Source organism: Penaeus monodon, chromosome 7 (genome assembly GCF_015228065.2).
Source record: "Penaeus monodon isolate SGIC_2016 chromosome 7, NSTDA_Pmon_1, whole genome shotgun sequence".
NCBI classification, from domain to species: domain Eukaryota; kingdom Metazoa; phylum Arthropoda; class Malacostraca; order Decapoda; family Penaeidae; genus Penaeus; species Penaeus monodon.
Genome location: NC_051392.1, coordinates 26723794 through 26750430, shown reverse-complemented (window position 1 = coordinate 26750430; position 26637 = coordinate 26723794). Strand labels below are relative to the sequence as shown.

The window sequence follows — 26637 nt, the reverse complement described above, 5'->3', positions numbered from 1 at the left end:
GGGGGGAGATGTAGAAACATCTTGGGAGGAATAGGGAGGGGCAGAGCGAAGGAATAGGGAATGAGAGTAAAAACATTCTTCCTGTTTGGCCTCGTGTAAAGTAAAGAGGCCAAGTTTGAATCTGAGAACTGCCACTTCAGAGTTCTAGGTAGGGCAGCCCCTTTTAAATACATTATGGGAGCAACCACAGTTGGCACACATGTATGACTGCAGAGCAAATTGATCGATTGTGACTAGGTTGGGCGCATGGCATTTGGTTGTAGAGCTGTAGGGTGTAGGGTGACAATTCTGACACTGACAGGGGGAGGTTGGTATGGTCAGACACCAAAGTAAACATTAAATGGCAGGTCATATCATGCCCATGGCTCCCCCAGGCTGTTCATGACTGGCAAACTCAGCCTTTAATCCTTTCAACAAAGTTTTCACAGGAAGTGGGTAGTAGAAGAGTGGGAAACAAAAAGGGGAAGGGAAAAAGACTGGGCTGAGGTCTGAGACCCAAGGCAGGGGTGATCCCAAGGACTGAGTCGCAGAGTCTGTCTCCTGTGGGAGGTTAAGTGCATCTTGGTCTGGACATAAAGCAATGTGTAAGTGTTCAGCACAGTCGCAACATAATGTAGATACAAATTGGTAACAATGCTTTTCGACTGCCTCACAACAGTCACTGGATAAAGTGTCGTGTTTTGCATTTTTTTTCGCAACAGTTGTTAAGATGTGGAGCAACGAATTTGGAATGCTGCTCAGGTGCTAATGGTTAATGGTTAATGGTTAAAAGCAAGATAAATGTGCTAGACATCTAAGGTCATGTAGCACTATAGTTAATGTTAGGGAAGGGTGGTTGAGTTAGTGATTAGTTGTCTAAGCTTGGCAAAGGAGTTGGTGAGTGAAAGGGTTAGGGTCGGGTATGGTAAGGAGTTAGATTAGATGAAGAATATGTATGCGTTTGAGGAAAGAGAATAGGTTGTTGAAGCAAAAAAGTTTGGGATTCTGAAAGGGAGGGTTGATAGGTTGGGAGGTCGGTGAAGGGGGGATAGGTGGGGGAAAGCAGAGGTACGAGTTGTTTCAAAACGTGGGCACGGCAGTAGGATGTGTGGGATTGGAGTGTCTGGTGGTGTGTATTGACTTTATGAGAGTTAATGAGTTACATAAGGGATTCACGTGCGTAAGGAGGGGTGGAAGGGATAGAGGGATGGTGGGGGTTTTTAAATGTGGGCGGAGTTGGGGTCGGGGGGGAGGGGCTGTGTTGGGAGGGGTAGGAGGATAGGGTGTAGGGGGGATATCGTTAGGAGGAGGATGGATATCAGCAGTTACTTGGAGTGTGGAAGGAGCAGGAGTTGTAAGATTGGAGGTTGAGTCAGTTTTATTAGGTAATCTTGAATATTTTCAATGGTTTTTCTTCTGAGTTGGTTCGGGATTTTTGGGGGAAAAAGGGGATTTCTTGTGAGGGGGGGAAGAGAGGACTGGTGTCTCAAGCATAGGAGCAAAGGAAGGTGGAGGTGTTTGTGTGGTGGGGGAAGAGGGGGTGGAACGTTTGTTCTGTCTGTTAGGGGTTTAGTGCGAGGAGGGAGAGGGGAAGGTGTTGGGATTGTAGTGGTGATGAAAGTATCTGTAGTAGAGATTGGAGTGTCTGGATTTAGGATGGCAAAAGAGTTTGACTGGGGAAGGTAGGAGGTAAAGAGGGGGGGTTAGATGTAGGAGGGGTGGGTTTAGGAAAACTTGGTAGAATGAGCAGTATTACTGGAGTAAGGAGTAAGGGAGAAACCACGTCGACGTGCTTCTTGTCTGGCTTCGCGTAGTGTGAGTCCAAGTTTGAATCTGAGAGTTGCTACCTCAGACTCAAATTTATAGGGGGGACAACCCCTATAAAATACATTATGGGGGCCGCCACAGTTGGCACATGTGCGTGATTGTGCAGGGCAGTTAGATCGGGTAGGGCCCAGGTTGGGCACATAGTGGGCATCTGGCTGTGGAACGGCAATGTTGGCTGGGTGTCCTAGACGCCAACAATTTTGGCACTGACGTGGAGGGGGTTGGTATGGACGAACAGGGAGGGATTCTCTCCTATGTAGACCCTTTTAAAGGGAAGGTCATGCCTACGGAAGGTAATTTGGCTATGTTAGTGGGTTTCTTTCGATGACCTCTGGGGGGAATGGAGTAGCATTGTACTGATGGGTTTCATCATAGTCTGTGAGACAGGTAAGTAGATCTTCTCCACAATCTGACCAATCTGTGTCATAGATTGGGCAATTTGCTGGGGAGATTGAAAAATGTTCTGGTGCAAGTATTGAGGGTTGGATGGGGGTTTTGCAAGGATGGGGTTACCATATAGGTCTGTTAGTTTTGTTAATGCTATAGCTTGGTTTGGGATGTTACGTGGGCAAGACGGGAGCGGTCGGGTCGGCTACGGAAAGGACTTTACTACTTGTTTTGGAGACATTGTTGGAAGAGAAGGGTGTTGTCATTTGGGTGTGCTGAAGAGGGGATTCAAATTGTTGTAGAGATAGGGGGAGCGAAGGGCGGGGGCGGACGAAGATGGAGTAGGGGTTAAGGGGGGTAGTGTTATGGGAGGGGGGCAATAAGGCGTAAGGTATTAATAAGGGGGGATGGGGTGGTTGATGTTGGAGGTTGTGGGGGTAGAGGTGTTGAAGTTGAGATTGCTGGGAGAGTGGAAATGTTCCCTTTAAAGGGTTGATTTTTGGCTACTGTACTAGTAGGTATTGATGAGGGGGTAGTTATTTCAGTGTTCGGAGCCGTAGCCAAAAAGGGGAGCCTGGGGTCAGGGAATCTGGTGGGTTTACATCGTTGGGGCTATTTGATAAAGGGGCAAGCCTCATTGCCCCTAATAGTGGGGATAAGTTTTCATTACTGGCCATGGGAAGCCTGGATTATGTTGGGGATAAAAACAGTCCACTCCTCAGGGTCCCCTTGAGGGGTAAGGGCTAGATAACTAAATCAGGGGAGTACCGTGCCCATGGCTCCCTCAGGCCGTTCAGGACTGGCACAAAGTCAGCCTTTCATCCTTTCAGCACGGCTCTCTGCTATCCACCTTAGGAGGTGGATAGCAGAAAGGTTTGGTGAAGGGACAGAAACGAAAAGTGGGAAGGAAAATAAAGACCATGCAAAATTAGTTGAGTCGAGGGCTGAGTCCCAAGGTTGGGGAGTTCCCCATCATTGGGTCCCAGTCTCCGCCTCCTAAGCCCCCCCACGACAACAACAGGCAAGGGATTGGGGGGGGGGGGGGGGGCTCAGGTGCTAAGCAACTATAACTGGAAGGTACAGATACATTTTTTTTGATGCAATGTATCTTGGTCTGGATTAAGCTTAAGACTTCTGGCAATCTCTGGGAAGAACAGTGAAGCATTGTACTGATACTACATCATAGTCAGTCAGCAAAACAGGCAAGCAGGTCGTTTCCACAGTCCAACCAATCCTAGTCGTTTACAGGGCTATCTACCAGGGAGATGGAAACAGTTCCGTTACATGTATTAAGGAAGGAATTAGGCTGCATAGGAATAGGTTTGCCAGTTAAGTCAATCAGGGTACATAATGCACAAGCTTAGGATTTGATGTAACTATTATAAGGCATGAATGATTGGAACTGCTGCAGACAGAAACTGTATCTACTTGCTTTTAGACAGTTGGAAGAGGAGGATATTGTCAGGGTATAGTAGATGGTGGTTTGGCATCTACTATTTGTACTAGTATCTTATCTCTTTGTGAAGTGTTTGTTGTGGGTGTGAGTGCCTACAGGTAGGGCTGGGTGCTGAAGGTGAAGTGGAGATCAGTTCTAGTGTTGCTGCTGTTGTTGTGTTCTACTGGAGAATCGAGGAATGCTGATCTCGGTCCCAGACTGTGGTTTAAGTACATATGCACTGTGTAAGCACAGAGGGAACGAGGGGAGACCGCTGCCCAATGAACAAGGACATGGCTGTGGAACTGGTGTGACCCAACCTAGGAAACTACACTGAACTTCAGGTTGCAGGGTCGTGCTGCTACACGTACTCCCCCTCCAGAGAGTGAGCTAAGCGAGCAAGTGAAATATCATGACGTGTCACTCTGGGGTCACCAATATAGTAGATGGTGGTTTGGCATTCACTATTTGGACTGGTGTCTTACGTCTGGGTGCTGAAGGTGAAGTGGATATCAACAGGAGAGCCGGCAAGCTCCCCAGCCGGCTAAGGACTGGGCAGTCCTAGTGTTGCTGCTGCTGTTGTTGTGTTCCACTGGAGGGTCAGGGAATGCTGATCTCGGTTCCAGACTCTGTGGCTTAAGTACATATGCACTGTGTAAGCGCACAGGGAACAAGGGGAGCCCACTGCCCAATGAGCGAGGAAATGGCTGTCGACTTGGTGTGACCCAACCTGGGAAACTACGCTTAACTTTAGGTTGCGGGTCGTGCTGCTACAAGGGGAAGGGACTGCAGGGGAATCTCAAAAGATTAGATCCCACTTGACTGGGCTAAAAAGGGTACTCAAAAGGTTTGTAGAGATGGAAAGTAGTAGAAGGACGAGGACGGGAGAAATTGGAGTGGTGTAGAGCAAGGTAGTACTGTGGAGAGGAGGACAATAAGGATGATGAGTAGTAATAATAAGGGATGAGGGAGTAGAAAATGAAGACGACTGTGGACAAGGAGGAGAGGGGTTGTAGGATGTTGAGAGAGAGGATGTTTTCTGAAAATTGAGTAATGGCTTGGGTGGATGATTTGGAATGGATAAAGTTGACAGCAAGTACAGAGATGTAGGGGTAGCTATAGCAGTGGTCAGAGCTGTGATCAAAAGGTGAGGCAGGGGTCGGGAAGTTAATTTCAGATAAGAAGCAAGCCTCAATGACCCTAATAAGGGTACAAAATCTGTATCATTGGCCAAGGTACGTTTGAAACATGCTGAGAAGAAAAATGGTTTACCTCTCAGGGTCCCCATGAGGGGTAAGGGTAAACGAGGAGATGGGGTGCAACTTTTAGTTTGTCTTTTGCGATGAGTCGAGTGAGGAGGAGGGGTAGTTACCGGGAAAGTAGAGATTGGAGTGTCTGGATTTAGAATAGTGATAGAAGCTGGGGTATCTGGATCTAGAATAGCAAAAGAATTTGACTGGGAGAGGGAGAGGGTAGAAGTGGGGTGAGGAAGAGATACTGGGGACTGTAGAAATATTTTGGGAGGGAAGGAGAGGGGCAGAGCAAAGGACAGCACTGGAGTAGGGAGCAAGAGAGAAAGAAAGAAAAAAAACTCAGCTGCGTGCTTCCTGTCTAGCCTCATTTTACGCGAGGCCAAACGTGAATTGCCACATTACACTCAAACTTATAGGTAGGGCAGCCCCTATAGAATACATTATGGGAGCCACTACAGTTGGCAAACGTGTGTGACTGTGCAAAGTAGTTTGGTCGATCATGACCATGTTGGGCACATAAAGGGCATTGAGCTATGGATTGGCAGTGTTGGCACTGTGGCCTAGACGCTAACAATTCTGACATCGATGGTGAGAGATTAATATGGTCGGACAAGGAGAGAGTCTCTTCCAAAATAAACATCATCATATGAAAAAAATAATCTTGCCAATACTGGTGAACTTCCGGGGGCCTCTAGGGGAAATAGTGTAGTATTGTACTGATATTGCATCATAGTCCATGGGGCAGGCAAGTAAGTCTCTTCAATCTGACCATATTTTGTCATAGACAGGGCAGTTTGTCAGGGAAATGGAGACAGTCCTGATATAAGTATTAAGGGAGGGATTTGTGTGAGCATGAATGGATTTGCCAGTGAAGTCAGAGTATATAATGTTTTGGCTGGGGATTTGTGTCTATCTGTCACAAGGCGGGAACAGAACTTTGGCAGAAGGAAATTTGCCTACTTATTTTTGGAGACATTGCTGGAGAGGAGAGTGTTGGCAGAACAAGGGGCTGTAGAGGGGATCATGAAAAATCAATACCATTTGGCTGGACTAAACAATATCCAAAAGGTTTGTTGAGGTGGTGTGATCTTAATGGTCAGAAGAAATGTGCTAGACATCAAAGATATATAGCACTATGGTAAAGTATTGTGGCGGAAAAGGATGGAAATGAGTTAAAGATCAGGATAAGATGTTAGATGCAAGGTTAAAGGACGTAGGATAGAATGGTAATGAAAAGGTATAAAGGAGAAGCAAAGGGATACAGTGGGATCTGTAAAGGGAGAAGGGGTTAAAGGTTATAGGGTGATCAGATCAAATGGAGAATATGTGTGTGGGAAGGGAGAGTAACACTATGAGGAAAACAGCAAAGAGCCATTATGAAACAATTAAAGGGTAATACGGGTGGAAATAGTGATTGTAGAAGTAGGAGAAGAAGCCAGAGAATGAGATAAGAGAACAGGAAGGGGTGAAGTATCTTGAAGAAGTCAGAGCGGAGGGAGTCATGTGGGCATCCAGGTGGGAGTGGTAAGGAAAATGGGGAAGAAAGCGGGAAAAGTGATGCACATAGAGAAGGAGAGTATGGGTGTGTTTTTGGGAGTGTTGGAGAACTTGAGGAGGAGGACTGATATCAGCAAATACTTTGAATGTAGTGCGAATAGGAATAGACGGTGGATGAGGGAGTGGGGCATTCTCTTGGGCCATGTTTAAGAAGACTTATATATCCTTCATGGGTTTCTGGAGGGGTGTTGTGGTAGGGAGGTGTGAGAAACAAGGTTTTCTTATGTGAAGGTGAAGAGGGAGTTGTCCAAAGAGTAGAGGGAGAGGTGGGTTGAGGAGAGGATATGGTAGATGGGGTGAAACGTTTAGATTGTCTGGTGCGACAAATGAGTTACGATGGGGATGCTGGGACTTCTTGAGAAGATGGGAGGGGAGCTGAGCGAAGCACAGTTTTCAAACAGGTAGAAAGTGGGAAGCTTGTCTAGTCTAACCTTGCGTAGAGTGAGGCCTAGTTTGAATCTGAGAACTGCTACCTCAGATTCGAGCTTGTAGGCAGGGCAGCTTGTATAAAATACATTATGGAAACCACCGCAATAGGCACACGTGCATGACTGAGCAGACCAATATGAACAGGCATGACTAGGTTAGGCACATAGAGGGCAGCAAGCTGTGGAGCAACAGTGATTGGCTGGGTGGCCAAAACACAACATTTCTGACATTGACGGGGAAGAGGTCGATATGGTCGGACAGGGTAGGACACTCCAATATAAACTTCAAGATCGTGTCTACGGAAGTTAATCTTAGCAATATTGGTGTAGGACTTACCTTAGTATCTAGAAGGAATAGTGTAGCACTATACTGTTACTGCATCATACTAGACAAGGCATGTGAGCAAGTCGTTTTCACAGTTTGACCAGTCTTGTCGTAGACAGGACAATCAGTTGATTAGATGGAACAGTTCCAGTACTAGTATTAAGGGAGGAGTGAGGCTGGACAGGAATAAGTTGCCAGTGACGTCAGTCAGAGTAGTTAGAGCACGAGCTTGGGACTCAGATGTAATTATGACATGTGTGAAAGATCAGAACGACTGAAAGGAAACTTTGCCTACTTGTTTTTGGAGACATTGTTGGAAAAAGGTATTGTCAGAATAGAGGGCTGTATGGAGAATCACAATGAATCGATCCCACTTGGCTGGGCCAAAAACAGTACTCAAAAGGTTTGCAGAGGTGGAAGCAGTAGGACAAGGGCGGGATGGGGTGGTATGGAGAGAGATACTGTTGGGAAGAAAATAAGGATGAACAGTAGTAATAAGGGGGGTGAGGAAGAAAGAGATGGAGTGAAGGTTGAGTAATGACCTAGGTTGGTGATTTGGAATGGATAGAGTCGACAGCAAACATCGAGGAGGGGTATTAGTATTAGTGGTCGAAGCCGTGGTCAAAAGAGAGGCTGGGGTCGGGAAACCAATGAAATTAAATTTAGATAGGCTAGTTGATGAAGTAGCAATTCTTAATGCCCCCAATAAGGGTACAAAATCTTCATTATTGGTCATGGTGAACCTGAAATAAATTGGGAGAAGAAACAAGTCTACCCCTCATGGTCCCCATTAAGGGTAAGGGTTAGGCGATTAACCAGTGGAATACCATGACCATGGTTCCCGGACACCATTCATAACTGACACAAACCCAGTCTTTCAATCTTTCAGCACGGCTCTAACACCTTAGGAAGTTGACAGCAGAAGGGGATGAAGAAAAGAAGGAAAAGGGGAGAAGAAAACACCATTCAAAATTCGATAAGGCGAGGTCCGGGGTAGGAGCAATCCCCTAAATTCGGCCCCAGACTCTGTCTCTTAAGCCCCCCCCCCCCCACACACACACACACAACAACGAGCAAGGGGGGGAGAGGTGGGAGCAGCAGATGGAGGGGGACATGTGAAAGAGGGAGTAGTATTGAGAGAGGTAGTACTGCGGAGAGATGGACATTAAGTCTGCGAGTAGTATTAAGAGAGGATTGAGTAGTAGATGAAGAAAGTGTGGGCTGTGGAAGAGATGATGTTGAGGATGCTGGGGAAAGAGGAAAGTTTTTCTGACCTGGGTGGATGATTAGGACTGGTCTGAGGTGACCGTAGGCGTTGAGGTAGTTGTACTGGCCATGGCAAGCCTGGAGTAGGTTGGGGAAAGAAACAGTCCACCCCTCAGGGTCACCTTGCGAGGTAATGGTGAGAGAGAGAGAGAGAGAGAGAGAGAGAGAGAGAGAGAGAGAGAGAGAGAGAGAGAGAGAGAGAGAGAGAGAGAACGTAGATGTGTGAGTGGGTGATAGTGTGTATACGAGACTGTGTGTGTGAATGGAAGCAAGTGTGAGCGTGCATGTGTGCGAGTGAGAGTGCACGTGTGCGGGTGAGAGTGCACGTGTGCGGGTGAGAGTGCACTGGTGCGGTTGAGAGTGCACGTGTGCGGGTGAGAGTGCACGTGTGGGGGTGAGGAGTGCACGTGTGCGGGTGAGAGTGCACGTGTGCGGGTGAGAGTGCACGTGTGCGGGTGAGAGTGCACGTGTGCGGGTGAGAGTGCACGTGTGCGGGTGAGAGTTGCACGTGTGGGGTGAGAGTGCACGTGTGCGGGTGAGAGTGCACGTGTGCGGGTGAGAGTGCACGTGTGCGGGTGAGAGTGCACGTGTGCGGGTGAGAGTGCACGTGTGCGGGTGAGAGTGCACGTGTGCGGGTGAGAGTAAATGTGTGCGGGTGAGAGTAAATGTGTGTGTGTGTGTGTGTGTGTGTGTGTGTGTGTGTGTGTGTGTGTGTGTGTGTGTGTGTGTGTGTGTGTGTGTGTGTGTGTGTGTTTGTTTTTCAAGAGAGATATCACGCACACATTTTGAGTATGTAAGAGTATGAGCATGAGTGTGTTTGTGTTTGTATACATGCATACTCCTGCACATTCAAACAAGCATAACCCAAATAAATGTGATGTAGTTTTCCCATTATTTTGACACCAAACTATCAAAACCACAATCTTACTAATAATTATAGCACCTACTATTATTCCTCAATGGAAGGTCTCCCAAAGTGATGAACACCCACCATAGACAAAATGCAAACAATGATCTATCAGTGAATGTACAATATGCAAAGTACCTCCTGTTTAATATATTGATGATTTTTAGTAGTTCTTAGGTTCATGAAGTTTCAAGTGAAATGTCTTTTTGTAATAATGGTTATATTTAGTAGTAAAACATAGTAAAATAGTTGTAGTAAATGTAATTGCCTCATGCTAGGGCAGTGAAATTAGTATTGTCTAAATTCATAAGCATATCTGAATAATTTTCCAAATTTTGCAATGCTGAATAAACATGCAAAGTTCTCTTTAATGCGTATCTGGTAATTATATGTTTAAAATTTACGTATTGGTAAATATGTAATTGTATATTTGAGAAGCTATAAACTGCAAACAGCTTCTACTACAACTGTGTAATTACACAGAAATGACTTTCATTAAAATTCAACTTAATTATGACCTAAAGCATTATTTGGTGTATTTCTTACACAATTCAAAATTATAAACAATGAATTATAACTACATATATAGCTTCTTAGTGGAAGATACATTTGTACATTTGTGTCGAAGGTATGTATGGCTACTAGCAATGCGACAAAATTCAAATTATACTTTTTCCCCCCAGAAAAGCAGTCAACGGTAATGGTACTGTCATCAACTTTCCATTCTTGATAATCTTATGAAACTGTACACATTTCATAAATCTGTCAGCACTACCAAGAACACATCAAAGAATCCTATATGCAGAGTATACTGTAAGTATCTTCTCCCATGGTTTCAACATTACTAGAACGAACCCTCTTGACTATTTCTTTTTTTAGTTGTTAGCATGAAATTGTTTCAATAATTATGTCTACAACATGAATTGGAAACTGTCACAATTATTGACGTCCAGATTCAGTACTTGAATCACCACATAAAATTGAATAATGTGTACTGGAACGGCATACATATAAAGCGGATTAGGAAAGGCATTAGCGAGGCTGTGATAAATGTAAATGTGCTAGTGCTAGTTTAGCAAGCTTTCTTTTATGTTCTAGAAATATGCAGGATTATCCAGCACTTCATAACCAAAGATAATTATAGATTCAAGCATCCATAATTAAAATCATTATATATAGCCAAACAAAACACCCTCATCATTGAGACTGACAATGTATATAAGACCTCCACAAAATTGACCATTTCTTTCAAAATCTGATAGTGACTTCATAGCTTCCACAATTTGATGTGAATTAAACTGCTCAATTTGTCCTCCTTTGCACGAAGTAACATATTTCTTTAAAATCTGACAAAAAAAAAAAATTCAATAGGTATCTACCATGATTAATAATGTAAAAATAGCATTACTGTAGTAGCTAATTAATTAACAGGTTTTAATAAAACATCTTCAAGAAGCCTTCAAGGTATTCTTTAATACCAAGAGCAGTGCAGCTAAACTAACACAGGTACACTGGTAAATTGAGGCACAAATCAGTAATGTCTTCATATAAAGGCGACATAAGAAACAAGTGATTTACCACTGGTTAGAATTCCTAGCATCAATGGACACTGACTTTATTTACACACAAAAAGTGATGATGAAAAAATGTAATCGAAAAATAAGTGACATGACAATTCAATGTGAGGAAAATAGTCATACAAACAAAGACAACCTAGATCATCCATATATTATGTAGCCTTATGGCACAGGGCACATAGAATATATTACCAATTTGTCCTCTGTATTTGCCCCAAGGAGGCACACTCAGCACAGGAGAGTCACCGTCAGGAAAACAGTACCGGTATGCAAAAAGTGTATGGAAGAAACAGTGAATCTCCCCCTGGTGCAATTGTAAATTTTTGTGAGCTTACTATTACTGTTTATCCCTTAGGTTAGCATCTTACAGGTGAAATAATCTTAAAGTTATAACAAAGCACATTTAATGAAGAGGATTCTATAATCAACGAAAAGAAAAGAAATATACAATTTGGCATGAACCTATGTACATGATAATAATACTTGGTAAACAAAACCACAGAACTATTGTTGATACAGAGAAAGAAAGCAGTAACTCTTTTATGATAGCCTTGACAAGGCTAATTGAAAGCAACTGATGTAAGTGTGTGTGGCAACTGAGATCAAGTACCCAGTGTTGGGTTTTTTGGGTAGGTTCATGAGGTGAGTGACGTAATGAATACATGGATTGTATAAAAGACAAACTTAGCACCTACACAAGCTGGAAGTGACACTCTTCATAAAATTTTGAGGTCTGCTAATGTAAAAATCTGGTGCAGGCAATACCCACTTCTACATGCTCATTTTCAACATGTACAATGAATAACTGACCAATACTTTTTCCTCCATGAACCAAATGTTATGCTAAATCCTGTGAAAAAAGGCAATTATCAGTGCATAATCTTTATCCTACATATATATCTTCTTACAGAATCTGTATCATAAATTCTATAAGACTTTTTAAAATTTTCCTAACAAAAATCATTCTAAACAGACTCGCACCAAAGGCACACAATAGCAGACCTTCCTGCACTTGGCTCTCTTTGAGACACCACCTGAGAACAAAAATACCTCCCAGATTTATATACATTTAGATATTTTTTCTGTTGTATAAAAGGATAATCATGAAGTTTGCACTAGATGTTATAATATCAGGTCAGTAATAAATTGACAGTAATAGATACATATTTGGTATTTTATCTCAGGTGGTGCTTCATTATTTGGACAGCTGTCAGCTATTTACTTCATCTTTTGAGAAGAGAGAGAGAGAGAAAAAAAAAAAAAAAAAAAAAAAAAAATAGTGACTAGTTGAGCCATTCATTGTAACAGCAAATCAAAATCCTGCAAAACACAGAAGCATTTCTTAAATTTTGAAAGTAAATTCTACAATTTTTGAAAATAAACTTTTTATCTATAATGTCAAACGAATGTCTGAAGTGGACTTGAGGCGCAAGAGCTTTGTACGTTGAGGGAAAGTTTGAATAGGATAAGGAATAATTGAAGTATCCAAAGAATCTATGCAATTGCACATACTGACAGCATAGGATACAGCATATATTCTACAGCATGATAGCATTAAATAATCAGGGCTTTGTACAAAACTATTTGCATTAGGGCTGTGATAACACAGGACTTGTGGCCAAGAAATAATCTGAAATCTTCAATACAGAACCACTCGTATGCGATAACCTACCCAAAGGAGTGCTTTACAACTTCAAATCCCATGGTTTGTTCATGAGAACTAGGCCTTTGTAATCAAACCTTCTTATAAAGAGGAGAGTTTATGCCTCCTGCGAGCTCTTGCCTGTAGAAAGTGAGGGTGTCAGATCTATCTGCTTGGCCATGGCTACTTCATAAAGGAATATAAATCTTAAGCTCTAAATGAGGGATATCTGTAAAGAACAAACATCTTTCTGGTAAGAGCTGTAGTCTACAAAACACAAAAGTGTTACCAGGTATTGACAGATATTTGCTGAAAATAACACGCAAAGTTTATGACTTATAAATACTTTTAATTTCCTTATTTGCCCCATAAAAAGGCAATCATAATACTAAGAGAAGCAAAGTGTAATCTGATTAAGAAAAACACATTCCTTTTATTCAAAAAGACTCCTTCAAAAGGAATGCAAAACTATTTTCCGTATACGATGATGCCACAAAAATACAGTTGTCTGTCTGTCGCACAGAAATCAGAATGCTCTGTTATCGGTGGAACTATACTGTAAATAAGCCAGGTCTTTGAATACTGGGAGAATGTGAGCACTTCTATTCTTCCTCTTCAAAGCCACAACCAGATGAAACAATGATACCTAAACCTCCTCTTCCTGCTTTGGCTATACAACACTTTATCACAAGCTAAAACTTTGACATTCCCTTTGAATCACTGTGAAGCAGGAGTTACTTCTGTTCTTCGACTCCTTGGGTGGTAGGCTCGTGGCAAGGCTGAGGAGGATGTCCACACTCTCCTCTTCCGTCAACTCCCTGGCTGCAAGTTAATGGTACATCAGTTTTCCCCTAACTTTTGTTATTTGGCAGGCATCTCAAACACTCGAGAGGCTCTCTATATGTCTGTATCCTTCACCGAGTACTGCATTGTTGCATTCTGTTATGAACTACTAAAATTAAATATCCCTTCCATAAGATAACAGAGTTGAACTTGAAATATGTGACAGAGCAGAATTTCTCAACCCTTTTATACTGTAAGCAAAATAAAAATTTTAAATCATGAAAGGCTTATTTCTTGGTTAGAAAAGAAAAACATAACTGCAGTACCCAGTGCAAAAATTTCCTGACAACCACTCTTTAATTCCTGAAGTTTTAAGTATGACCAAACATTCCTTTTAACCCTTAGTCTGTGGCTGTATCGCATCCTACCTTGGGTGCAGGTAGCTTGGTGGTTGCAAGCCAAGCACATATAGTCTTCATCTTCTAGTACATCTCCTGCCTTCAAACCAACACAAATGTAGTGGAACCAGCCCTCACACCAATCACACTGCACCCAATCCACGTTTTGTCCTGTGGGATGTTGGCACTTTTCTGCAGCACAAGCTCATCTGAGTCATCATCATCGTCATCACTGTGTAAGTTGGAGGAGTGTACTTTCTTCTTCTTGACCCCAGTCATAGTCTTTCCTTGGCCCTTCTTTGCTGGTAGTAACTCCATCCTTCTTTTCTTCTCCAAATTCTTTGCAAGAGCCTGCTTTTTCTTAATCATCCCCTTTGTTGGTTTGCCATCAGTGGGACCAGAGGAAACCTTTAAAATTCTTGACTTTTTAAGGGGAGACTTGTGTGGAGATTTTGTTGTGTATCCTCTATTCCTTCACCTTGGGACTTTTTTTTTGGAGCAGATTTTTTCGCTTTGTTCTCGTCGTTATTATTACCCGTTGAATTGAGAGATAATAATGTATCTTCTAGCATTGCAGGTGGATGGTTGGCAGCTGTAATACCCTCCACAGGTGTGTAGTCTCATCAAGATTCACCTCTAAGAGTTCACCTCAACTAAGAGGTCCTGCACTTGAGATCGGGTAGCAGAAGTAAGAGTAATAAGGGGGCCGTCATGATTTTCCATCACGCTTGCCACAAGGCGACTCCATCGAACCTTGTCAATCTCTGATTCTTTTCTTTGCCACCTTTGCTACTGGAATAAGCATGCTCCCAACTTCCTCCTCAGTTTTCTTACTATTCTCTTTGTCTGCATCATTCTTTCCTTCTGTTTCCCCTCTTCCATCCTTTTCTTTTCTCCATCCTCACTCAAAAGTGAATCGTCATTTGTAGACTCATCTACTTCCATTTTTTCCTATGACAAAGAAGCAGACAAAATTAGGGTATGTTTGGTATATACCTGTATAGAATGGAATGAAGAGAGAAAAGTATTATCAAATAAATAGCACAAAGAAATATTTTGATCTTTATACTTACATATCTGTGTTGAGGTGATACTGGTTTGTGTTGTTTTGCCTGTGCCTCAATAAGCTTTTGAGAGAACACAGACAGCTTACCAAGAGCAGCTGTTAATTCATCTGTTTTCATTAACGTCTTGCTGCTGTCTTGCCAGGACATTCCTCTTTCTGTTAAGCACTGTAAAGCTTCCCCTTCTGGCAATCTATGGAGAAAAACATTGAAGTGGGAGACTTTAACCTAATCTAATAGCATCAAAACTGCTCGAGATATCATAACGCAAATCAACATCCCTAATTTTCATAATCCACCTTAACCCGTATTCCGGTTGTCAGAAATCTCTGAGAGCAATTAAACTCTAGTAATATCTGACAGTGGACAGACAGTGGGCGCGGGGGTCCGCTGCATTAAGCCGAACGCCCCGCTCCACGCGCTTCGCGTTGTTGCCGCGTGTACAAGCTGAAACTGGCCAACCATGCGGTTCGCTATGACGTCCATAACACGTCACCCAGCAGGAACGGGTTAAATATGTCTCGTCTTTTATTCACTTATCATACAATATAAATTCAAAATATATCTTCAACTTGTATCTTCTTTTACACAAACCTAGTTATCATGCAATCTTTTCTTACCTGACTGGTAATTTCTGGAGGGCTACAAGAAGTGACAAAATGGTTTCCAATCGGGTCTTCTGGAACGTTCACATGATGGGCACAAGAACCTTCCCTCGTTGCTCAATTTTACCTTACTGCGATGAGATGATGGTACACAACCAGCTATGAGGGATGAAAGAAAAAGAATACCGTGTAAAACTTTGTTTCTCAAGGCCAATATTTTCATGTACTGGTTACCCATCTACTTAAAAGTAATTATGATAATAAAAAGTCAATGTTCCTTAAAATACTGGCAGAAAGGGTTTACCTTACAACTTTCATAAATAAACATATGTCGAGAGTAAGCTGTACCATTACACTTACTATGGAAAAGGTCAAGGCATAAGGAACAGGTTAGCATGTTGGGCTGTGGTGCTTATGACAGATGCAGAAAGTAGCACCTTCTTGAGGTATTTCTCCATCTCTTTGTTGCGATTGGGCTCTCAGAGCTCTCATGGCTCCAAGCTCTCTTTCCTCACAGTCCTGAAAGTATACAGAAATTTTAGCTTTTACAAAAAACAAGTATCAAAATTCTAATTAATAAAGACCTGTATATTCTTGTCAAAGACATACCCTGCATTAAATAACAAAACCTTAAATGCTTTCACAACTTTTGCTGGGTTTGCAGTATCTTCCACATTAATATCTAAAAGTTGTGCCTGCTGTTGCGTGCAGACCATTTCTTCTCGTTTTTTAACTCTTTTTCCTTTTGCCAGACACAACACCTATGTTCTGTTCTGGGCACTAATACCTGAATAGAAAAACATTTTTTTTTAAATTAAATGGAGAGGATGCATTTATATATGAAAACTAAAAAAAAAATTACATCAAGAGTATACAATTTGAAGACTATCCAGCTGGTCTTTTCTTAATGAAGGTATATTAATTTTTTCAAAACATTTTTCCACATATAATTTCCTTAGTACAGTGGGAGGATATCAAGCAATACAAACTCTAGCAAACCAGATGAGAGTTTTTTTCAAGAAGGTGCGAGCAGTCTTCTCAAGCCATGCATAGCCAAGGCAACAGTCTCCTAAGGTCTGCCAGAGGTTCCAGATGCAGTGGATTGGCTTCCACGAGTCACCATCCCTCAATGGTCTCCAATAAAGGAGTTGTTTCACCACTCTGCAGTTGTGTGACTTTGTTATTCCACTCACGAGCTCGCTTCACAGCATCTTTCAAGGCTGCTACACTAGGTAGGTGGGCAGGTACCTCTTCTGCTTGTTTCACCAACTCTTCACCCTCAGAGACATTAATCCCAGGTCTGTAATGGAAAAAGTTCACTTGTAACGTAATACAATTTGTGACTTTGAAGTGTAAAACTATACAAAAATTTACTCATGCCCTATCCACTTAGATTTTAGTTTCCTAATCTTGTTTATACAAAGGCAACTCCAAAAGTGCTTAGTCACCATGGAGTTAATTACCAGGCCTATCTGACCTCTTTTACGAGCTCTGGTCTTTAAATTTTCAGAAACAAAAGTTTCATATTCCTATAACTATAACACCAAACTCTGTTAATAAAATGATAATAATAATGTAAATAATGATCAACATTATCAGGTGGGGGGGGGGAGGAGTTGGGTTAAACAGGTGGGATCAGATAGGCCTAGCAACTGGCTTTTAGGTGACTAAAAATTGTGAAGCCGTATATGAGGCATTGAGAATGGGAGACGTGATCTTACTAACTTTGCAAAAATTTGATTTTTGCAACCCCATTTTCTATAAATCTGCCTTATGTTATGGCAAGAAAGGGTGTATTTAGTTTACTATCAATGACTGAGAATTAAGGTTATAAACTTGTAGTCAAGGTGGAACACAGAATTGATTTTGCGAGTTCACCTTTCCATTCTCAATGCCTCATATGTGTAAGCAAGTGAGAAAATAAAATTATAATGGAAAATGCATGCATCCAGTACTAATAGATTAACCCCGTTATCAGGGGACTGTGGACACGTCTAGAAAATGGGTTTCGGTGGGTAAATTGTACACGCGGGGTGCGCCAGATAGTGGACCCGGACGTTCGGCTTAACATAGCGGACTCCCCCCCGCCCACTTTTGGGCCGTTGCCAAAATTTTCCCCAATTTTAATTGATCTCAGTGAGTGCTTTCCCCGTCAATAAAAGGTTAACCCCATAATGTAGGGGAGAAAACTTTTAAAAATCTTTACGGGGGGAAATATTACTGAACATTAAAGAAAAAAAGGGAAAATGGTTAGACATGTCTCCTTTTGTTTTTGGTTATTGAAGTTTAACCCCTTGCGACGGGGCATTTTCGTACATGCCATGACATGTCGGGGACCAAAATCCAGGGGCACTTTCGACATTTCCCATAGATTTTGCAGGGGCAGCATGAGTTTTTTTTTTTTCAATACGGCAAAAGATTTTTTTTTTGCAGTGAAAGTGTGATTAAGTGGTTTTTAACAATTTTTCATTTTTTCCCTGCAACAAACAAAAAAAAATGCAAAAAACCCACAATTCAACTCCATGATACCACACACTGCTTATTTTTTCGGGGCTATAGACGATAATGATCAACTATGGAGTCAAAACACAAAAATACCCTTTAGCTCGATTTTCAGGGGAAATTTTGGAAGAGAGACTGTAAAAAATAATGAAAATTGAAAAAAAACAACATATCTTGTAGTATTACGAAAAACGGCATGGGATGTGGTATTTGGCATGGTGGTCGCGCATGCTCGGGTGACGATATAAGCCCCCGGCAGCGAGGCCCCGGCCTCTATGAATGCTACCCGTCAATTAGGGGTTTAAAACAAGCACTGTACAAAAGAAACACAACCTGTCACATTTTGTATGAAATTCTAGGTAACCTAGGTAACTTGAGTGCCCTTACTTTGCATTTAATGCTTGACTAGCTTTTTCTTCCCAATTTCCATATTTGTCAATAAACTGCTGCAGCTTTGCCATTGCCTTCTCATCTTGGGATGCGGTGGCAAAGAAAATCCCAGAGTCGAGAAGCTTACGGACACATTCCACTGTCAAGGACCCTGAATCATCTAGAGTTTCCTCTACTTTTTCCCAAAACCACTCAACCTGAAAAAGTTAAAATGTTGAGAGGAAGAAAGGACAATACAAGAGATTAAAAAAAAGTCAGCAAATTTATTATATCAAAAAAAAAACACCTAAAATCAAAAACCTAATTAAAATCTAAACAAACCTGTTGGAGTTTATGCTTTAGTCTTGGCAATTCAGGTAGATCAATGTCAAGAGAGCAACCTGTATCAACCATCTTAGCAATAGCCTCTGAATCTGGCATCTCCTGCCCTTAACAAAGAGACTGCCTCCTCTTGGAAGGCGGGGGACTCGAGTAAGCAGTTCCTTCACAGCTTAACCTTCCCTGATTACACAAGCCAAGGTTTCTATCTGTTCATGGAAGAGTCGCAGCTCCTCCAATGTTAATCGGCTCTTGCCTCCCCACTGCCTCGCGTCCTGACATAAGAAAAGGTGAGGATAGATTTCATAAAAAGCAAATTGATATGCTGCAGCTCATATATCACTTTCATATTTACATAAAATACTCAATACAAACTGGTTCGAACTTTTTTGGTTGCAAGAGGGGCAGCAACAGTGGCACATTTGTCTGCTTCAGTCACAGCTTGAACAAAGTTGGAGTTAATTCACTCTCAGGGAATCTCTGTGCTTCTGCCTCTTCAACAAGCTCTCGGAGTTCACTAAGTCTGCAGGAGTACCAAGTAAGTGAGGACTTTTTTTACTTACATCACAAAAGGCTTTACCTAGATCATAATGTGAAAACACAAACACATGTGGTATAATTTTAAATAAAACTTTGACGACAAAAACATCTTCAGGGTTTTCCACTTTTTTTTTCTATTATTTGCTTGCAATTTAAGTTCAATTATCCACTGATCATCTAAGCTTTCACACAAGTCTGAAGACTAAATGCTCCTTTACCTATCTAATCATATCAAACATATCTGAAAGGCTTGACCATGATAATATTACCCTAATAAGTGCTCAATGTTAGCTGATACCCTCACACAAACACTGACACAGAAGAAAAGTTCAAGAAAAGTTTTTTTTTTTATGAGAAATGAAAGATAACATGCAGATATGGAGTGAACATCTAAATCTTATGTACACCTTTGTGTCTGCACTAAAAGCTTAACCTTTCACTGATACATGGTATCATTTTATAATATCCATTAGGTACATATATGTATATATGTGTATATGTATATATGTATATACACACTATATATATTATATATATATACATATATATTAATATATATGCATATACATATACACACATAGATACATATATATATATACACATATGCATACACATATATACATAAACATACATATATACATATACATACATATATACATATACGTATACATACATACATATATACATATACATACATATATACACACAAGCTTTGTCCGTGCACAATCTTGTTACAGTCCAATCAATATTCTATGATTTATAAAGGAATTAAGCTACGGATATCAAACAGCATCCATGTCATTGCAAGGGTTAAATACATGATTTGAGTAAAGCTATGTAACTTTGAGCTCAAGGTGGGAGAAGGAAAGTGTTATTGTGGAAGAGGTGAAGGCACATAGCACAGCAATAAACATTTATTGGTTTAGGAAAACCTAAAACAAACAATTTAATTGGGTTATAAAATTTCCAATTCCATGTTCTATTTTCTCTTTGCTTACATTGGAATGCTAACATTGGATTGGAGGGAATGTTCTTCACTTCCTTACCTAGTTTATCATCTGGCTTGGCTTCTAGGGCCTCTTTTACTTTGACAGCCCAATGGTCAAGGACTCGGCTCTCACTTTGAGACGCTGAAGCAGTGGTGGAAGTTCATCCAATGTATACCGGTACCTGAAAGCAAGTCTTTTATTCATAAACTTGAAAAATGTATGATGGTCATATTTCTTTAACTATCTGTCTGTCCAGGATCTAATCCCTTCAGCACATATTTTTTTGTGATTTATTGACTATCTATCTTCCAGAACTTTCATATACACTTCTAACATTAAATCCCTTTATCATGTACAACTTCAAATGTAGATGAGAAATTCAGTACACAAAGGGTCTCCATAATATAATGAATTCTAACTATGACATCTATTTTCTTAATTCCATTTCATGTTTATCATGAATACTATCAAAATATTACTACACTTGATCAGAATATATAGAAAATTAGAGTAGAATACTCTTATCATTTTCCCCATCTAATATCCAAAAATCCAGAATACTAAATCTGTTTAAGTGTGCAATCACAGAACCTCTTAGTCATCATACATAATTATTTTAGTGAGAATTAGTAATATTAACCTGAGTGTATGATTTTCAGGAGCGCATTCACAAAGCATCTTGTAGTGACGAAGGCAAACTAGACGGTCTTGAGTACAACTGCAAGTAACAGCTGACAGGAAACATGTGGTTTTGCAAACATCACACTGTCTCTCATCATCTGGCAAGAGTTCAAATGCCTCCCTCTCAGCACTTGTCACACCCTTGAATGAAAAAGTATATAATGTACATCATATATGCTGAAATTAATTCCTGAAGCACATAAAACTTTAACTGCCAGGAAAATGAATATAAATCAAAAGGTTCTATACTGACTGCATTTTAGGGAGAAAAGAGCTTTCCTTAAAGCAGCATCTTATCAAATGCTCTCAACTATAATATTTACATCAAGATAAACCTCAATCCAATAATACTGATCCAGAGAAAATCTGCAGAGTTGAAAATAAATCTTATGATTACAAGACCCCTACTATTCAAAATGACAGTCAAGTTGGTGAGGATGGAGTTGGGGACTGATTGATCTTACCATGCAAGAGCAGGTTACCATTTTTTAAACCAAATCGGAGGAGGTGGAGGAAGATTGGGAGTAGAGTAGGAGTAGAGGAGTAGGATTAGGATCAGGATTAGGATTACAAGGAGGAGGAGGAGGAGGAGGAGGAGGAGGAGGAGGAGGAGGAGGAGGAGGAGGAGGGGAAGGGGACGAGGAAGAGGAGGAGGAGGAGTACGAGGAGGAGGAGGAGGAAGGGGAGGAGAAGAAGGAGGAGGAGGAGGAGGAAGAAGAGGAGGAACAGGAAGAGGAAGAGGAGGAGGAAGAGGAAGAGGAGGAGGAGGAAGAGAGGAGGGGAGGAAGGAAGAGGAGGAGGAGGAAGAGGAGGAGAAGGAGGAAGAGGAGAGAGGAGGAAGAGGAGAGAGAAGGAGGAAGAGGAGGAGGAGAAGGAGGAAGAGGAGGAAGAGAAGGAGGAAGAGGAGGAGGAGGAGGAGGAGGAGGAGGAGGAGGAGGAGAGGGGGAAGAGGAGAAGGAGGAAGAGGAGGAGGAGAAGGAGGAAGAGGAGGAGGAGAAGGAGGAAGAGGAGGAGGAGGAGGAAGAGGGAGGAGGAAGAGGGAGGAGGAGGAAAAAGGAGGAGGAAAAGGAGGAGGAGGAGGAAGAGGAAGATGAAGGAGGAGGAGGAGGAGGAGGAGGAGAGGAGAAGACAAAGAACAAGAAGAAGCAGAAGGAAAAAAGAAGAACAAGAAGATCATCATCTTGCCCTTGCTCCAACCATAATTTTTATTAAGGATAAGGAGAAAGAAGTGCAAAAATCAGGAAGCTTTACCTCAAACCCTAAAATAACGAAGGAATGTAACCATGTTTTCTTTGGATCTCTTGTTCTAAGAAAAGATGAAAGTGAAAATAATCTAGATATTGTGGGTTTAAATTTCTGGGTTACTATTTCTATGTGATAACTTTCATACATTGGTTTTATCCAGTACATACTGTACTTTAAACCCAAGCATGAACTAAAATAGTAAAATAATTTTAACCTGTTTTCATCCTCTAAACTTACCCATGGAGAAGTGACCTCGCAGTTTTTTCTCCAAGTCACCATTCGTAGCATATCCTGATATTACCCTGCTGCTACTGTGAGATCCAGTTAAATCTGGTGTGGAAGCCATTTTGCACACCAATTCATCATGGGAGACACACAAAAAACGCTTTAGGTTGCTGTATTTGTAACCACACACTCTCGTCCAATAGCCAACTGAAACATGTCAATGCCATTTTTAGTCATTTCAAAACACTAAAATAAAAAAAGTTATTCCATTATTACGACTAACTTGGAAATGCACCATGAAAGGCCTTCCCCAATACTGTTCTTCCCCCAGTCAGGAGGGCAAAGTTTACAGCTTCAGCAAAATTGTAGCCTTGGTTAAACCCAGCATGATAAAAATTTTGGGGAAGGTGATAACAACCTCCTGCATGTTGATCCGTCCGCACTATGGGCACTCCTCCTTTGATTATAAAAAAATATTTAAGGCAAGTTCACAAGTATTTGTATAAGTATTAATCAATTCAAATACCAAGTCAGTCAGCATTATCAAATAACAATTCAATAACATCTTTTGTTTCTTTTCTGCAGACAAACCTGATTTCATCAGTATATTCGGATTCATGATGGTGACTAGTTGATGGAGGAGGTCTGGCTGGCCTGGAACAATTCTGGTGCTGCCTCTTTCATGGAGGTCTCAAATAATTCTGCTTGACCTCCTGGTACTCCATCCCAGGTTTTGGGCTCTCCCCTGTAGGTTTCAGGTTAAGATTTCAAGGGCATATATCAGGAAATGAGTCTCCCATTCAGATTCAAATTCATAATAATCAAAGAGAAAGGAAAGTTGCCCATATGGATGACAGAACCTTGTATATACAGAGAAAATTTGGAACATGTAAAGTGAGTAGCCTGTCTAATATGGAAATTATCAAAAATCATTTAGTTAATGATGAAGATATGGAAAGAAGTGATGAATTTCGTGACTAACTAAATATAGACATGTACTGCAAAATATATGGTACAAAGTGGCAAAAACTGAAATAATTTGATAATAACAGGGAACAAAATAATTTCTAACAAAATCAACTAAGATGCATTGCACTATCAACAAAACAGATGGTGAAAAGGGGGAAAAAAAACCATTTCACAAAGTAAAATGAGAAATTAAAATAAAACTTTTATAGCCTTCTTAAAATATTTTTGTATTATAGTAAAATTATGACAGTATCAGAAAACTCTCGGTGTCCCCTGACCCATTAACTCCTGGAAAACCGTCCTGAAGTTTGGCACGGGAGTCCACTACATGTAGCAGAACTTTCCGCTTGATGTGCTCTAGCGCATCGCGACACCTATAGCCTTACCAGAATGAGGGGTCTGTTTGTTATGATCGCTATAGGCAGGGGCCCGGGCAGATACGGGTTAAATACTAGAAACTAGTCTTGCAAAATTATTAATTTTCATCCCTTTTCAACAACGTCCTAGTAAATCATTATCAAGTAAAACCTTACAGTGCAAATAGTTTATGGAGTGCTCCATGGTCCTCATTATGCCAACAGAATGTGGAGAACACATCCCACATACATCCAGGGAACCTTCATTCCAGATATGTCACAGTTTATGTGGCCTAAGACAGATCCTTCTAGCACTGGCAGGTTGTCAGATTCCAACTACTGATTGCATATTCCTGTTGAAGAGTCTTACAGGAGTGTAAAAAATAAAACAGCATATATAATACCATTTCATTCTTCTTGAGCAATATAATAAGTATACCTCTAAACTTGAAGGCTCATTGACCAATAATGAATGGTAATATATTGTAATGTCAGGCAAGAACAAGTACATAGTGTGCCGGGTGACGGTCTGCTTTACCTGGAATCTGAGGTACTGCTATAACAAGATAACATGCCATAATTGCATATAATTTCATACCTGATCAGCTGGCAGCAAATTCTTAGAATTCTTTGTTGGAAATCCTGAACCATGATCATTGTATGTAAATCAGCCCATACTCTACAGTTACATCTTCATCAATTGATGAAACAATTCGCCAAAATTCACGCTCTGCCATTTCAGTTGGAATCAGCTGAAAATATTAAATATTTAAATTCAATGTAGAAATAAATTCAACAAAAGTGGACACAACAACATCTTTGAGTCTTCTAATTGTGATATAGTAGTAAATTGTGTTGAGCTTCTGAATTTCACCAAGATTATTCTATTATACTTTGTTCTTTTATCCTCTATGATCTTACAATATCTGATACTGAAAAATTTGAAAGATATTAAAATTTACTTCATCTCCCATCTCACTCACATGAACAGGCATATGAAAGTAATCTTTTTAAAAATTTGTCAGCCATTTCCCCGGGGAATGCATTGATTTTTTCGTGCCGCTCAAACCCAAAAAGTTTCAACAGGCTTTTTTATTTTACTGCAAACACATTTAGGGCACCCCCAGTCACCGAAATTATGGATAGTTGAAACATTTATAAAACATTTACTCCCTCACTAAATGTTTTTTAAAAGCCCAAGGAATCTAAATAGCCAATTTCAGCCAATAAGCGAAGCCAAGGGATGCTGAGTTTTTCCTATTTAGTTATCTTTTGCATGAGAAACACCAAAAATTTTTTTGAGTGAGGAAGGAAAAAAAAGGAAATATAAATACAAAGCAGGAAAAATTACATGAGCGGTTTATCCATTTCTAAAATTCAAATTTTAGCACTTAATCATTTTTCTAATTTCAATTTATAGAATTTAAATTTTTTAAAAATTTATTTTTTCAATTTTAATTTTTTAACATTAAAAAAAACTATCACTGAAAAAAATTTGGAAATTTTGATAGAAATAATTAAAAACCCATTAAAAAAAAAAATTTAAAAAAAAATAAATTAATAGGACTTGTGTTTTCCTTGAATCTCCCATGCATACAATCCATAACGATTTTTCTTTATCAGTAGGGGTTTATAAATGTTTGGGGGGTTTTTTCAAAGACAACAAAAAAATACGAGATACAATGCCGCCCGGTGGGTTCCCAAAACAAAAGCCCTCTCCCGGGTTTTCATTTTAGGGCCGGGCCCCCCTGCAAAGGGGGTCATGTCACCCAAAAGTGCATGGAATGCCATAAGCCCCCCGAAAACAGGACAGGCGCAATGATGTATGCACAGCCTTCGGAATATATCCAGGCATGCCATGGCATGTACAATGCCAAAGGGAATAAGGAAGTTTAATGGGTTGACACTTTACAATGTGGAAGCCTTTCAACTGTTTTGCATCAAATTCAAAACATGTTTTTGTTTCTTCAAACTTTTGTCTGGTTTTTAAAGGGGTTTACATTATTTTAATAAATTTGTATAAAAAAAAACAGCATCATAATTAACTCCTTGGATCCGGATGATTCATGCCCCCATTGGCCCAAAAAACTGACCCCTATGTTTTTAGAGCAACCATCTGACAGGGTGCAGTTTGTAGGCAGAGCAACAAACACTCAAGGGCAGTGATAAAACTTGCCTCCCCTTTGTAATGTTATTTTTTTTTCTCTGCATAAGCACTTTTTGGTTTTTTTTTTGCCATTTTCCAATTCTATATTTGTCATTTGGTATCGTATCCCTTTGAATGACCGTTTTTCCTTACACAACCCATATCATCTTGCTAAGCAGCTCAACCAAACGTATAATAATAAAATTTAAATAACTTTTTTATCTGTGTATTTTTTTTTTTTATAATATTAATTTTCTGCTTACAATCTACTCCACTGGGCCAGCGGCAGGGGAGGATCCTCAGCATGGGAAAAAAGTGCCTTTTTGGGCCTGGAACATTTCCACTATAGCTCAAATGGTAAACCCGAAATTATCTTTTACAACAAATTCAATGCCTGTCCCCCCAAACCAAAAAGTTTTCTCATGATGGTCTATCATCCGGATCTCGGGGTTAATAAAAATAAAAAATAAATAAAAAAAATAAAATATACCAACAAACTGCCAAATTGGTCTACACATCTTAAAAATAATTTTTAAAAATATTCATACTGCACTAATTGTTAAATTTAAACTTAACCCCTTTTCTGACGGTAGTTTTATATGGCCCGGGCCCCGCTGCCGGGGGGGGGGGTTTTTTTTTTCCATCGCCCAGCTTTTGCGACCATCATGCCAAAAACCACATCCCATGCCGTTTTTTTTTCGTAATACTACCAGGAATTTTTTGTATTTTCAGTTTTCATTATTTTCTAAAGTCTCACTTTCCATATTTCCCTGATAAATTGAGATGAAGGGTAATTTTGTTGTTTATAGACCCATGGTTGATCATTATTCGCTATAGTCTGAA

At 40.5% G+C, this 26637-nt stretch overlaps 1 pseudogene; it reads right to left on the bottom strand.

Moving 5' to 3' along the window:
- Positions 1-11436: 11436 nt before the first annotated feature.
- Positions 11437-26637, bottom strand: part of LOC119575576 — a 17340-nt pseudogene continuing 2139 nt past the window's right edge.